The sequence below is a fragment of the Apium graveolens genome, chromosome 10 (genome assembly GCF_009905375.1).
Source record: "Apium graveolens cultivar Ventura chromosome 10, ASM990537v1, whole genome shotgun sequence".
Lineage (NCBI taxonomy): Eukaryota > Viridiplantae > Streptophyta > Magnoliopsida > Apiales > Apiaceae > Apium > Apium graveolens.
Genome location: NC_133656.1, coordinates 38227856 through 38242431, shown reverse-complemented (window position 1 = coordinate 38242431; position 14576 = coordinate 38227856).

Genomic DNA, 14576 nt, shown 5'->3' with positions numbered 1-14576 from the left:
AGTCAAAATTACTGATTTTACCTGAAAAGACCTTGGTCACTATATCACACATGAAACTCCATTCCTTCCTAAGACCCAATCTCCTAATGTCACTCAACTTAGAAGTAAAAAGATCATAGTTCATGGAATTAAGCATATTAACTATATCAGTGTCTGTGTGTGGTGAGGTCACAGTATTATCAAGAATTTTGAAACATGCTTTAATAACATCACTATTAATACAAAATTCATTACCTTTGCTAGTGAGTGTGATGGTCTTATCAGTTGAGTTGTATGTAGCAGTGGTCCACATCTCTTCAACAACTTCATAAAAGATGGTGGGTGATTCCAGCATGACATAGTTAAGCTTCCAGTTCTTCACAAAATCCATCATTTTGTGGTAGTCACCAGAATGCTGAATCCCCTTACTCACTAAGGCTGTGAAGTTATTCTTCTCATAAATGAACCCAATTTGAGACATAATCTTGACAACAGGCGCCATTGTTAGAGAATAAGAGCTTGCAGAGAGAGAGTAAGTGCTTTGAAAGAGAAAGAAATTGGAGCATATAATTTAAGAATGATAAAAGAAAAGCAATGGAAATGAAATAAGCTTTTATACCGTCTTAATAAATAACTGCCAAAAATAATAAAGTAAAATAAAGTAGCCAATAAAAATTACCTAAAATAGCCGTTCAAAAATAAACTGTAAAAATTCCACCCATTATCAGTCGTGTTATGCTTACAAACTGTAAGTATACTCGATGGATAATGTTCGGGAAATCAACGGCTAAGATTAAGACAATTCGACGGATGAGGATAAACTGTTATCCGTCGAGTCATAAAATATTCCAGAAAAATAATTGATTTTTATTAGCAAATTGTATTCCGACGGATGATCAAACTCGATGGATAACGATCATCCGTCGAGATGTAAATTTTGACTTAGCCAAAATTTCATCCAAGACTGAAAAATTAATAAAATTTCTGGCTACATTGCAACTTGCAAATTATCTCATAAGGATTTAAGAATAATTAAGCATACCTACCTCACTTACCAACCTTGAGAAGGTGGATTCATCCAGTGGCTTGGTAAAAATATCTGTAAGCTGCTTCTCACTTGGAACAAAATGTAGCTCCACAGTATCACTCATTACATGTTCCCTTATGAAGTGGTACTTGATGTCTATGTGCTTTGTCCTTGAATGTTGTACTGGATTTTTGTTGATGGCAATTGTACTTGTGTTATCACAGAAAATAAGAATCCTTTCAACTTGCAAACCATAGTCTAGCAATTGATTTTTCATCCACAAAATCTATGCACATCAACTTCCAGCAGCAATATATTCAGCTTCAACTGTAGAAGTAGAAACTGAATTTTACTTTTTACTGAACCAGGACACAAGCTTGTTTCCTAGAAATTGACAGGTTCCTGTTGTACTTTTTCTATCAATTTTACAACCTGCATAGTCTGCATCTGAGTAACCAGTTAGATCAAAACCAGAATCTCTAAGGTACCAAATGCCAAGTTTTGGTGTTCCCTTGAGATATCTGAAAATTCTCTTAATAGCTACTAAGTGAGATTCTCTAGGATCAGCCTGAAATCTAACACATAAACATGTAGCAAACATTATATCTGGCCTACTAGCTGTTAAGTACACAAGTGAGCCAACCATGCCCCTATAACTTGAAATATCCACATACTTTTCAGTAGTGTTTAATTCAAGTTTAGTTATAGTAGCCATGAGAGTTTTTGCATATGTGTAATCCATTAGATCAAACTTCTTTAAAAGATCAAAAATATATTTATTTTGACTAATGAATATTCCATCATTAACTTGCTTAACTTGCAAACCAAGAAAATAAGTTAGTTCTCCCATCATACTCATTTCATACTTACTTTGCATCAATTTGGCAAACTTTTTGCAAAGTTTCTCATCTGTAGAGACAAAAATAATATCATCTACATAAATTTGAACAAGTATGCTAGAGCCATTAACATTTCTAAAGAATAAAGTTTTATCTACAGTACCTCTTATAAAGTAATTTTCCAAAAGGAACTTTGATAAAGTGTCATGCCAGGCTTTAAGTGCTTGCTTTAGTCCATAAAGTGCTTTCAAAAGATAATAGACATGTTCTGGAAAATTTGGATCTTCAAAACCAGAAGGTTGACTGACATATACTTCCTCCTCCAAATCTCAATTCATAAAGGCACTTTTGACATCCATTTGATAGACCTTGAAATTGGCATGGGCTGCATAGGCTACGAAGATTATGATGTATTCAAGTCTTGCAACAGGAGCAAATGTTTCATCAAAATCTATTCCTTCTTGTTGACAATAGCCCTTAGCAACCAATCTAGCTTTGTTCATGACTACTATGCCATTTTTATCCATCTTGTTTCTGAATACCCATTTGGTGTCTATTGGATTCTTTCCTTTAGGCTTGGGTACCAGCTTCCATACAGTATTCCTCTCAAATTGGTTTAGCTCCTCCTGCATAGCTAAAATCTAATCAGGATCCAACAAAGCTTCTTCTACCTTCTTTGGTTCTTCCTTGGAAAGAAATCTGTTGTATAGACATTCTTCTTGAGTTGCTCTCCTGGTTTGAACTCTAGAAGAAACATCACCAATGATGAGCTCAAAGGGGTGATCCTTTGTCCATTTTCTTTGTTGAGGTAGATTAGCTCTAGATGAAGAGGCCTCATTGTTGTCTTGATGTGTGATTGAGTTTTGATTGTTAGAAACTCCCCCTGAGTTTGTGGATCTTTGATTTGAGAAAGGGGAACTTTCTATAGGTGATCTATCCTGACTCCCTGCTCCTTTTGATAACCCGACAGATGGTGAATTTTGAGTACTGACGGATGAAGCAGGTTGCCTACCGACGGATAACACAGATTGCCTCCCGACGGATGAAGCATTTTGCAACTCGACAGATGTTGAATTTTGTGCTTCATTTGTAGTGGATTTTTCTGCATTATCCTTTGATACTATTTCTTGATCACTTTCATTATCACTGGCATCACTAACCATCTCCACATTGTCAAATTTGAGGCTTTCATGGTAGTTTCCATCTTGCAGTCCTTCCATCTTTTTATCATCAAACACAACATGTATTGATTCCACAACAATATTGGTCCTTAGATTGTAGACTCTATATGCTTTACCAACAGCATATCCAACATAAATTCCTTCATCTGCTTTAGCATCAAACTTCCCATTCTGATCAGTTTAATTTCTCAAGATATAACACTTACAGCCAAAGACATGAAGAAAATTTAGAGTTGGCTTCTTGTTCTTGAACAATTGATTGGGAGTCATGCATTTTGCTTTATTGATCAGAGAAATATTCTGAGTGTAGCATGCAGTATTTACAGCTTCAGCCCAAAAATATGCTGGCAATTTAGATTCTTCAAGCATTGTTCTGGCAGCTTCAATATGTGATATGTTCTTCCTTTCCACTACTCCATTCCGTTGTGGTGTTCTTGTTGCTAAAAATTCATGCAAAATTCCATTTTCTTCATAAAATGCTCTCATGACAGAATATTTGAACTCAGTTCCATTGTCACTCCTGATTCTTCTAACTTTGAAATCAAGATGGTTATTGACTTGCCTTATGTGATTGATTATGATTTCACTAGCCTTATCTTTAGACTTTAGGAAATATGTCCAAGAGAACTTTGAGAAATCATCTACAATTACTAGGCAAAATCTTTTCCTTGAGATGGACAACACATTGTCTGGTCCAAACAAATCCATGTGTAGCAGTTGCAAAGGTTCTTCAATTGTTGAATCAAGTTTCTTTATGAATGATGCTTTAATCTGTTTTCCCTTTTGTCAGGCATCACACAATCCATCCTTAGAAAACTCTACTAGAGGAATGCCTCTAACCAGTTCTTTCTTTACTAGCTCATTCATGGTCTTGAAGTTTAAATGGGATAGCTTCTTATGCCATAAACAACTTTTATCCTGACTTGCTTTGCTGAGAAGACAAGTAACAGATTCTGCATTAGATGAGTTGAAGTCAGCTAGGTACACATTTCATTTTCTCACACCAGTAAGAACCACTTTGTTGCTCCTCTTGTTAGTCACAACACAGGCTTCGGAGTTGAAGATTATTGAATTTCCTTTATCACAAAGCTGGCTGATACTCAATAAATTGTGCTTGAGACCATCCACTAAGGCAACCTCCTCAATGATGACATTGTCTTTTGAAATAAAGCCATATCCCACAGTATAACCCTTGCTGTCATCTCCAAAAGTAAAACTTGGGCCAGCTCTCTCCTTGAACTCTGTGAACAGGGTAGAATCACCTGTCATGTGTCTTGAACAACCACTATCCAAGTAGCATAGATTCTTTCTGTTTCCCTGTACACATCAAAATCAAGTCAAATTGATTTTGGTACCCAAGTTTCCTTGGGTCCTGCCTTGTTAGCTTTTTTTCTGTTTTTTAGGCTTTATCTCATTTGACTTGGGGATATCAGATTCATCCTAAGTCATTTGAGTTGGGCCTTTGAAACCATTCATCATAACAGAATTATCATGCATACTTTGATTAATAGGGAATGGCATGCTACTAGTGAACATATTATTCCAGTAAGGCATGCTAAATGGCATTTGTGGCATACTAAATGCAGCATAATAGGGATTAGGTGCAAATGGCATATTAGCAAACTGTGCATTCATATTCTGTGTAGACATAACATTCATAGGCATAGGTAGCATGGCATCCATGTTGGGAAAGTGAGGTGGCACATATATGGCAGTAGGCATGGCAGATTTGCAATTAACAGACAAATGATTTACACTACCACACTTGACACAGATTTTTCTTGGAGCATATTTATCAGGTGTGTAGTTATTGTGTTTCTTAATCCCTACTTTACCATTTCTATTATTTTTCTTTTTAGCCTCTATTTTAACCTCAATCTTCTCAAGTCTGTCACTCAATTGCTTGACAGTCATATGACAACATTAGCCTTTTTCCCTTTCTTAACTTGACTCGATTCTCCTGGAACAAAATTCTTGGAAACTGATCCATACTTTTCATTTAACTTAACAAGTTTGGCTTTACTGATAGGCTTGCTCACAGTCGACGGATGAGGATTTACATCACTCGACGGATAACCCTTTTTGTTATCCGACGGATGACCCTCATCATCCGTCAAGTCTACATCTGTTAGCACTCCTTCCACCAAATTTGGTTCTAGCTTCTCCTTGTTCTTCTTCCAGGATGCATCACAAAAGGACTCAATTCCTTGAACTTTGGTGATTTGAGCATGAACATCTCTAGATGTTTTCCATGCCTTAATCACCTCCTGTTCACGTTCAAGCTGCTTCTTCAAAATTTCTTCTTCCTTCAAGGACTCTGTTAATTCCTCCTTGGCAATCTTACACTCAATTCTTAATTTTTCAAAATCAATGAACTGAGACTCTAGCACATTATTCCTCTCACTTAAAAAAAATTATTTTATTTGATTTTAGCATTTTCTTTAGTAAGAGACTTAAGTGTGATAAACAAATGATATAACTCTGTAGACATGTCATTTATAGCATCATTACACTCAGCTTTAGATAAATGTGCAAGGTTTGTAGTAATTACCTGATTACTTGAAGAACTTGTCTCTATTTCATCAGACTTGGCCATTAGGGCTAGATTGACATAGCTGACATCCTTATCTTCATCCAGACCATCTGCAGCCCAGTCATTTTCCTGTGTAATAAAAGCCCTTTCCTTTTATTTGAGCAACTCAAAGTATTTCTATTTATAATCCACAGGCTCAAACTTCTTTTTGTTGGAATCTGACTTTTTACACTCACTGGAAAGTGCCCTTCCAAGCCACATTTGAAACATTTGAATTTTGATTTATCCACCATGTTTCTATTTGGCTTGGCTGCTCCAAAGTTCTTCTTGAACTTGAGCTTGGCAAATCTTCTGGAAAGAAATGCTAGATGTTCATCAATATCCTCCATGTCATCTTGGCTCAAAAAATCTTCATTTCAGCTACCAGCCCCTTGCCCTTGTTTTCACAGACCCTTGAAGTTGACTCAACAGCTTCCATCTTCATCTCCTTCTCTTTCTCTAACTCAGCAACTAGTGCAGTGGACCCTCCTTTCTTCTTTCCTCTCTCCATCCTCTCATCTTGCTCTATATCAAGCTCATAAGTCTTCAGGATGCCATACAGTCTCTCCAAAGTAAACTCCTTATAATCTTGAGAGTTTCTTAATGAGACTGTTATTGGTTTCCATTCCTTTGAAAGAGATCTAAGGAATTTCAGATTGGAGTCTTTTGTCTGATAGAACCTTCCATGCAGTTTTATAGCATTTAGTAGTTTTTTAAACCTACTAAAAATGTTAGTGAGAGACTCACTTTCTTCACTATGAAAATGCTCATATTGCTAAATCAGTAGTTACATCTTGTTTTCTCTAACTTGCTCAGTGCCATCACAGATAATCTGTATAGTATCCCAAACATCCTTGGCAGTTTTGCAATTGATGATATTGTCAAACATATAACCATCAACTCCATTGAACAGGATATTCATGGCGTTCTAATCTTTCCTGACTTGTTCAATATCAGGATCAGACCATTCATGCCTTGGCTTGGGGACTGATGGCTCATTTCCAGTTGCAGCTCTCATTGGTATATGAGGACCTCTTTCTATGCAATCTACATCGGCCTCATCTTAAGAAAGTAAATGAAGATGCATCTTTACCTTCTAGTGATGGTAATTATCTTTATCCAGAAAAGGAATCTTGACTCCAACATCCTTCTTGTTCATCTTGCTATTTTGTTGATCTTTAAACTCTTTGTTTATCAAGAGCTTGCTCTGATACCAATTGTTAATCCCTTAACAATTCAACAAGAATTACAGAAGGGGGGTTGAATGGAATTCTTGAAACTTTTTCTTAAATAAAAATTGTTCTAACTTAAATATATATATATATATATCAGTGTGAATTGATTTGCAGAGTGCGGAATAATAGCTTCAAATGAATCAAAACACAAGTAATTAAAAACACAAGTCTTTAAAAACTTTCTGGTGGATTTGAATGTATCCACCAGAGATATATAATATATATCGAGAGAACTCTATGTAGCAAAAAGCTCACAGCTGCTTACAAATGTTGAACAACTAAGAATGCAGAGAAATGCTAAGAATACTGCTTACAAATGTTTCTCTACTTGGTTGCTTAGTTAGTTGTTCTATTTGCTGCTTCTTGGTATATATATCACCAAGATTACAAAGCAATAAGACAAGATAATAAAACAAAAACTATCAAGTCTAATACTATGCTTCTTCATTACTCTATTCTAGCATCTTTGACTATCTTCATAATAGCATAGAAATGGAAATGCTTCTTTGTTCTCTAAAACCCAATTGAATAGGCTTCCACATTCCATATGCATACACTCGACGCATGTGAATGTGTTATCACTGTCAACAGATGTTTGAATTCTTTATCCGTCGGGTTCATGATCATTCGTCGAGTTCATGATCATCCGTCGGGTTGTCTAGTTGATCATCCGTCGAATAGCATTGTTGTTCATCCGTCAGGTAGCAATCTGGAACTTGACTTCATTTCATTTATGCAGGATTACAAGACATCATCTATGTACAATTAATCAACCTATTCTGCATATATAGTTAAAGTCAACATGACTTGAGTGCTACTTACAGAATCTAAACAATGTGTATGCAGAAATGTGCTACAAACTTATTGTTACATAAGCTACTCATTCGATGGATAATAAATCATCATCCGTCGGGACTATAATCCTTATCTGTCGAGTGCTACATTTTTCACTAAGTAAAATCTACCAAGGTGTTTTGTTAATAAAATCATCAAGTTCACAACATATACACAACAGTGTTCATGCAGAAATTAAACTTGCACAAAATAAAGAACACAGATCTTCAAAACTCACTTAATTTTTGTATTAAAAATTAAGATGCTTTGCTACAAAATTTCTAAGCTCTTCGAAGTTAAAGAGCTCTGCTTCTTCTCGAGAGTGTTACAAGAATTTTTTATCTAAATTGTTACTTCTAACTAGAGGACTAATGTTAAATTTATAGCTCAGTTAACTGCTGATTTACACAGTGGATAATAAACATGCTATTAGCTTTTCTAAACTGTCACTAGTCATTTCTATTTATAGAAAAGCAAATCTTCCATTTCTGGCTTAGCATATCTTTAGTATCCCGTGTTTACTTTGATCTTCCTCTATCAGTTAATCTTTGCCATTGATCTTGCACACACTTCAAGATGCTTTTTCTAGACTTATCAATCCAGCTGTTGGATTGTTTGTTGATTGTTTATCTTGGATATTAAACTGATCTGCAATTCTGTACTTTGAGATTGTACTTCGAGATCTCCAGTTTGATTCATTTGAACACTTTATATCTCGATAAGTATAAAGGATTATGGAGATCTCTAGTTCTCCCTAATGAGTTTGGCTTGTAGAGGTCTTCAGCTCATCAAGATCTCTAGTCTTCATAACTTCCCTTGACTTGTAAATATCTCTGAGTTCTCGAATGGATATAGACTTGTCGATGACTCTGAGTTCTCTAGTGAAAGAATGACTTGTCGATATCTTTTTGAGTTCTCGAGTAGCTTTCCTGACTTCTCTACTCCCTGTGGATATTGTTTATCCGTTGAGTAGATATTGCTCATCCGTCGAGTAGATGTATAGCTTATCCATCGATTAGATATTGCTCATCTGTCGAGTAGATGTTATGCATCCATCGAGTGAATATATAGCTCATCCGTCGAGTAGATATTGCTTATCCGTCGGTACTTTCTGGAGTTTGAATGACTTCTCGATAAGTCATTATGGAGTTCTCGAATGACTTCTCTATAACATTAAATCTGTGACTTGTAGAGATCTTGACTTAGAACATTTTTCTTCAAACAGATTCATTCAACTCCAAGCTTTTTCAAAATTCTTCTGAGGCATGATCGTCTTGATCTTCTTCCAGATAGAATCCTTAGGCTTGATACTATTTTAGGAAAAATACTTCAGTCTGCTCCTTTGCATTTTTACAGACTTTAAGAGTTACAAGTTGTTTGATATATTTGATATTGTCATGTGTAATATGATTTGTGTTTAGTTTTCAGATCTTACCTTACAGGATAAATCAATACTTAACTAGAAATCAGTACTTATACTAAAGATAGAACTTAAGATATCAGAACTTAAGTTATCAGAACTTAAGGTTCAGAAGATATTTATCAAGAGATAATATCAGGACTTAAGATGACTTTCACATAAGGCAGGCGGCTGATTGAAAGGAAAGAAGATCGAGACTAAGACAGAAAGAATTGTGCATGAAGAAGGAATTCTATGAAGAATAGAATACTTGGAAGAAAATATAAGTGGTTGATATATTTTAGGAAGCAGAATTATATTCCATATCAATTAGAATATTATCTTGTAACTGTGTAGTATATAAACAGAGGCATAGAGTTTACACTATAAGTGTTACGATTATCGAAGTTATTATTCTTTGTAACTCTAGCAGCTCTCGTGATAATTTGTTCATCACTGAGAGAGGACAGTTCCATATTGTAACAGAGTTTATTGTGTTGAATAAAATCTGTTTTCTGTTACTTGAGTTCTTATTTTCGATTTGATTGTGCTAAAATCTGTATTCAACCCCCTTCTACAGCGTGTGTGACCTAACAAGTGGTATCAGAGCCTTCTGTTAACACACAAACAGTTTAAGATCCAAAATCAATCATGTGTGAAGAAGAAACTCCAACCAAGCCCACCAAAACTAAAGAACCTCCAAAAACTGCAACTCATAGTCGATATGAGACTATAACAGTTTCCATGTTGAAACCTTCTGAATATTCCATATGGAAAGTGAAGATGGATATGTTTCAGGAAGCTATAGATCCAGAATATCTCGACAGGATTTATGAAGGACCACATATGCCAACCAAACTCCCTGTGAAAGTTGCAGGTCAGCCATCAAAGTCTGTACCAAAGGAGAAAAGTGATTACACTGCTGAAGATATCTCATCGATTGCAAAGAATGCAAAGGTAAGACACTTGTTGCATAGTGACATAGATAATGTCATGTCAAACAGGGTAATTAACTGCAAGACTGCAAAAGAGATATGGGATGTTTTGGAAACAAGGTGTCAGGGAACTGATTCAATCAAGAAGAACAGGAAGACAATACTCACTCAAGAGTATGAGCACTTTGACTCAAAGCCTGATGAGTCAGCCTGATTTATATGACAGATTTGTCAAACTCTTGAAAATTTGTCACTAGTTGACAAAGAGTATGATATTGATGATTCAAATATTAAGTTCCTGTTAGCTCTTCCTGAAAGATGGGATTTGAAGGCCACAATAATAAGAGACAACTATAATCTTGATGAAACAACTCTTGATGAAATTTATGGGATGCTCAAGACTCATGAACTTGAGATGGAACAAAGAAGCAAGAGGAATGGAAGAAAGTCAAGAACAGTTGCCTTTGTGGCTGAGGATGAAAGTCCCAAAGAAGCTGCCTTGAGGAAAGGCAAGGGAAAGGCTCTCATCACAAAGTCTGATACTGAGTCATCAAGTTCTGATAGTGATGATGACTCAGAAGCTGAAAGTATACCTGAGATGGACCCTGATGAGGAGATGATGAAGCTGTGTGCTCTTATGGTGAAAGGGATCACAAAGATTGCGTACAGAAAATTCAGGAGAGGAAAGAAATTTTCCAGGAAAGGTGCAAGTTCTGAAAAGAAAGGTTTCAGAAAATATGAAGGCAAAGGAGGGAAGTCTGATAGAGGAGATTATTCAAATGTTAAATGCTACAACTGTGGTGAGAAAGGCCACATATCTCCAGATTGCAGAAAAGGGAAAAGTGACAAAGGAAAGGCTCTTGTCACAAAGAAGAAAAGCTGGTCAGATGCTTCACATTCTGAGGATGAGGAAAACTATGCCTTGATGGAAAATGCTGATAGCAGTTCTGATACTGCTGACTTAAAGGTACCTCAAACTACTTATGTCTTTCATACTGATGATATTACTGAGTTGAGAAGATATCTTAAAACCATGTTCATTAGTTATAAAGATCAAACTTTAACATGTGAAAGATTAACTTCTGAAAATCTTTCTTATAAAAAGAGGAATGATTATTTAGAAAAGGAGTTAGTCATGTTCCATCAAACTCAGAAAGATAGAGATGATGCCTTTTATGTTAGGGATGAAGTGTTAAAAATGAATGAATCTCTAAAAAATGAGTTAGAAAAGGAAAGAGAGATTATCAGGACTTGGACTAACTCTGGTAAAGCAACTCAGGATATTTTTAGTAGTGGAAACTGGAAAGAGGGCTTAGGTTATGGAGATGATAAGAATAGTAAGGGAACTGTAGAAACTGAGCCTATAGTTGTTAAACAAAAACCAAAGGTAAATCCTGTTAAGTTTGTAACTGCAAAGTATGATATTGATAAATCAGAAGTTAAGGAGAAAATAACTTCTGACAAACCTAAACAGGATAAGCCAACCGAAGTTAACATTAGCTTAATGACTAAGAAGCAGCTTAAGCATAAGCTGAAAGACGTTAAGAATATAAACAAGGTAAAGCCACCTAGGAAAAATAGGAGTGGAAAGAAAGGTGTGAACAAAAGTAACAATTATAATCCTGTTCCTAATGCTCCTAGAAAAACATGTCATAAGTGTGGAAATTCTAACCATCTGGCTTCTTTTTGCAGGAAGAATAAGAATATAAACTCCCTACCTTCAAAATCGGGAGTTAAGAGTCAGTCTGTTAAATATAAGCCACAAAATCCTTGTTTTCATTGTGATAGTTTATGGCATTCTATTTATACTTGTAAGGAATATCATAGTTTGTACTATGATTATTATCAAATAAAACCTTCTGTAAAGAAAGGTAGCATTATTCCTTCTAGTGTAAGTTCTGATGCAAAGTCTGATATTGCAAATTCTGATAATAAAACTGTTAACATAAACTCTGATGCTATATCCACTGCAAATGTTAACAAACTTAAAAAGGCCAAAGGATCCAAGCAAGTCTGGGTCCTTAAAACTAATCATTAGTGGTCTTTGTGATTGCAGGGCAACAGGAAGAACATCCTAGTTCTGGATAGTGGATGTTCAGGACATATGGCTGGAAATTAAGCCCTGCTATCAGACTTTGTGGAGAAAGCTGGCCCAGGTGTTTCTTATGGAGATGGCAACATTGGAGAAACTCTGGGATATGGCAATATCAATCTTGGGAATGTCATCATTGAAAAAGTAGCTCTGGTCTCAGGACTTAAACACAATCTGCTCAGTGTGAGTCAAATCTGTGACAGAGGTTATCATATGGATTTCTTTGAAGAACACTGTGAAGTTGTAAGCAAATCTACAGGTAAAGTTGTTCTGAAAGGATACAGGCATGGTAACATTTATGAAGCCAAGCTTTCAACAAGTACTGATGGTTCTGCAATCTGTCTGTTAAGTAGAGCATCAATTGAAGAAAGCTGGAATTGGCACAAGAAACTCTCTCATTTAAATTTCAACAATATAAATGAACTAGTCAAGAAAGATCTTGTGAGAGGACTACCAAAATCAGTATTTGCTCCTGATGGCCTTTGTGATTCATGTCAGAAGGCAAAACAAAGAAAATCTTCATTCAAGAGCAAGACTGAATCATCAATTCTTGAGCCTTATCACCTACTACATATTGATCTATTTGGTCTAGTTAATGTCATGTCTATTGCAAAGAACAAATATGTTATAGTCATAGTGGATGAGTTCTCCAGATACACATGGTTGTATTTCTTGCACACAAAAAGTGAAACTGCATCTATCTTGATTGATCATGTCAAGCAACTGGATAAATTGGTCAAAGATTTTGTGAAGATCATAAGGAGTGATAATGGCACTGAGTTCCAAAATTTGATTATGGAAGAGTTCTGCAAAGACCATGGAATAAAGCAGGAATTTTCTGCTCCTGGAACTCCACAGCAAAATGGAGTTGTTGAAAGAAAGAATAGAACTCTTATTGAAGCTGCACGAACTATGCTTGATGAAGCAAAGTTGCCAACCTACTTTTGGGCTGAAGCTGTGCAGACTGCTTGTTTTACTCAGAATGCAACACTCATTAACAAGCATGGAAAAACACCATATGAGATGGTGAAGAAAAAGAAGTCAAATCTGAAGTATTTTCATGTATTTAGATGCAAGTGTTTTGTTCTTAAGACTCATCCCGAACAGCTATCCAAATTTGATCTAAAAGCTGATGAAGGAATTTTTGTTGGATATCCACTTTCTATAAAAGCCTTCAGAGTCTACAATTTAAGAACAAGGGTTGTCATGGAATCTATCAATGTCTTTTTTGATGATAAGAAGATTAATGGACTTGAAGATTTCAATGATCATGATCAGCTGAGATTCGAGAATGAAGTTTTAAATTCCGATTCTGTAAATCCTGATACTGTAAACTCTGATGGATTAAACTCTGATGTTATTGAAATTATGGTGACTACGCCTAAGGAAAATGCACCTGTGCAGGGGGAGCATACTGAAGATCCAACCACATCTCAAGAAGCATCAGAACCTACAACAGGCTCTTCAAGTTCTGATGGGCCAAGTTCTGATAATTCTGGAAACTCATGTTCTGATATTTCTGGAAACTCAAATAATGAAGGATCCAACTCAGAGAGCATAATTTCAGGGGGGGCATCAGAAAATGTTGATGGAGACAGCATGGATCATGGGGGAGCATCCAGTTCTAGAGAAAACCTTCCATCTGCAAGGAAGTGGACTAAAGCACATACACCTGACTTAATTATTGGAAATCCTGATGCAGGTTTCAGAACTAGAACAACAACATCAATTGAATGTCTTTATCATTCTTTTCTTTTTCAAACTAAACCAAAGAAAGTGGAAGAAGCTTTTCAAGATGCTGATTGGGTGCAAGCAATGCAAGAAGAGTTAAATGAATTTGAAAGAAATAAAGTCTGGACCCTAGTGCCAAGACCAAAAAACAGAAGTCAATTTCCACATCAACTGCAGAAGCATAATACATTGTTGCAGGAAGCTGTTGTGCATAGATTCTTTGGATGAAGAATCAGTTACTGGATTATGGGTTAGAATTTTCTAAAATCCCTATTTACTGTGATAATCAAAGTGCTATTGCTATGACAGGTAATCCAGTTCAGCACTCAATGACAAAGCACATCAGTATTAGGTACCACTTCATAAGGGAACATGTGGATGAAGGTACAGTGGAATTGCATTTTGTTCTCACAAGTCAACAACTAGCAGTTATCTTCACAAAACCACTGTGTGAAGCTACTTTTACAAGATTGGTAAATGAACTTGGAATGGTTTCAGGTTCTTTCTCTAAATCTGCTTAGTTTATGTTCTGATACATCAGATTTTATGATCAGTATTTACATATATTACTATCTTTATATATTCTGGGCTTAAATTGAAAATTGCTTAAGTGTTGATTGTTGTCTGATGTGAATTTTTAAACTCTGATAGTGATATGAATGTTTCTGTGACTATTCAATTCAATGAGGATAACTGTGCTTGATGCTGACCTAGTAATCTTTAATATACTAAAGATCCCATGTTTGAAGTAA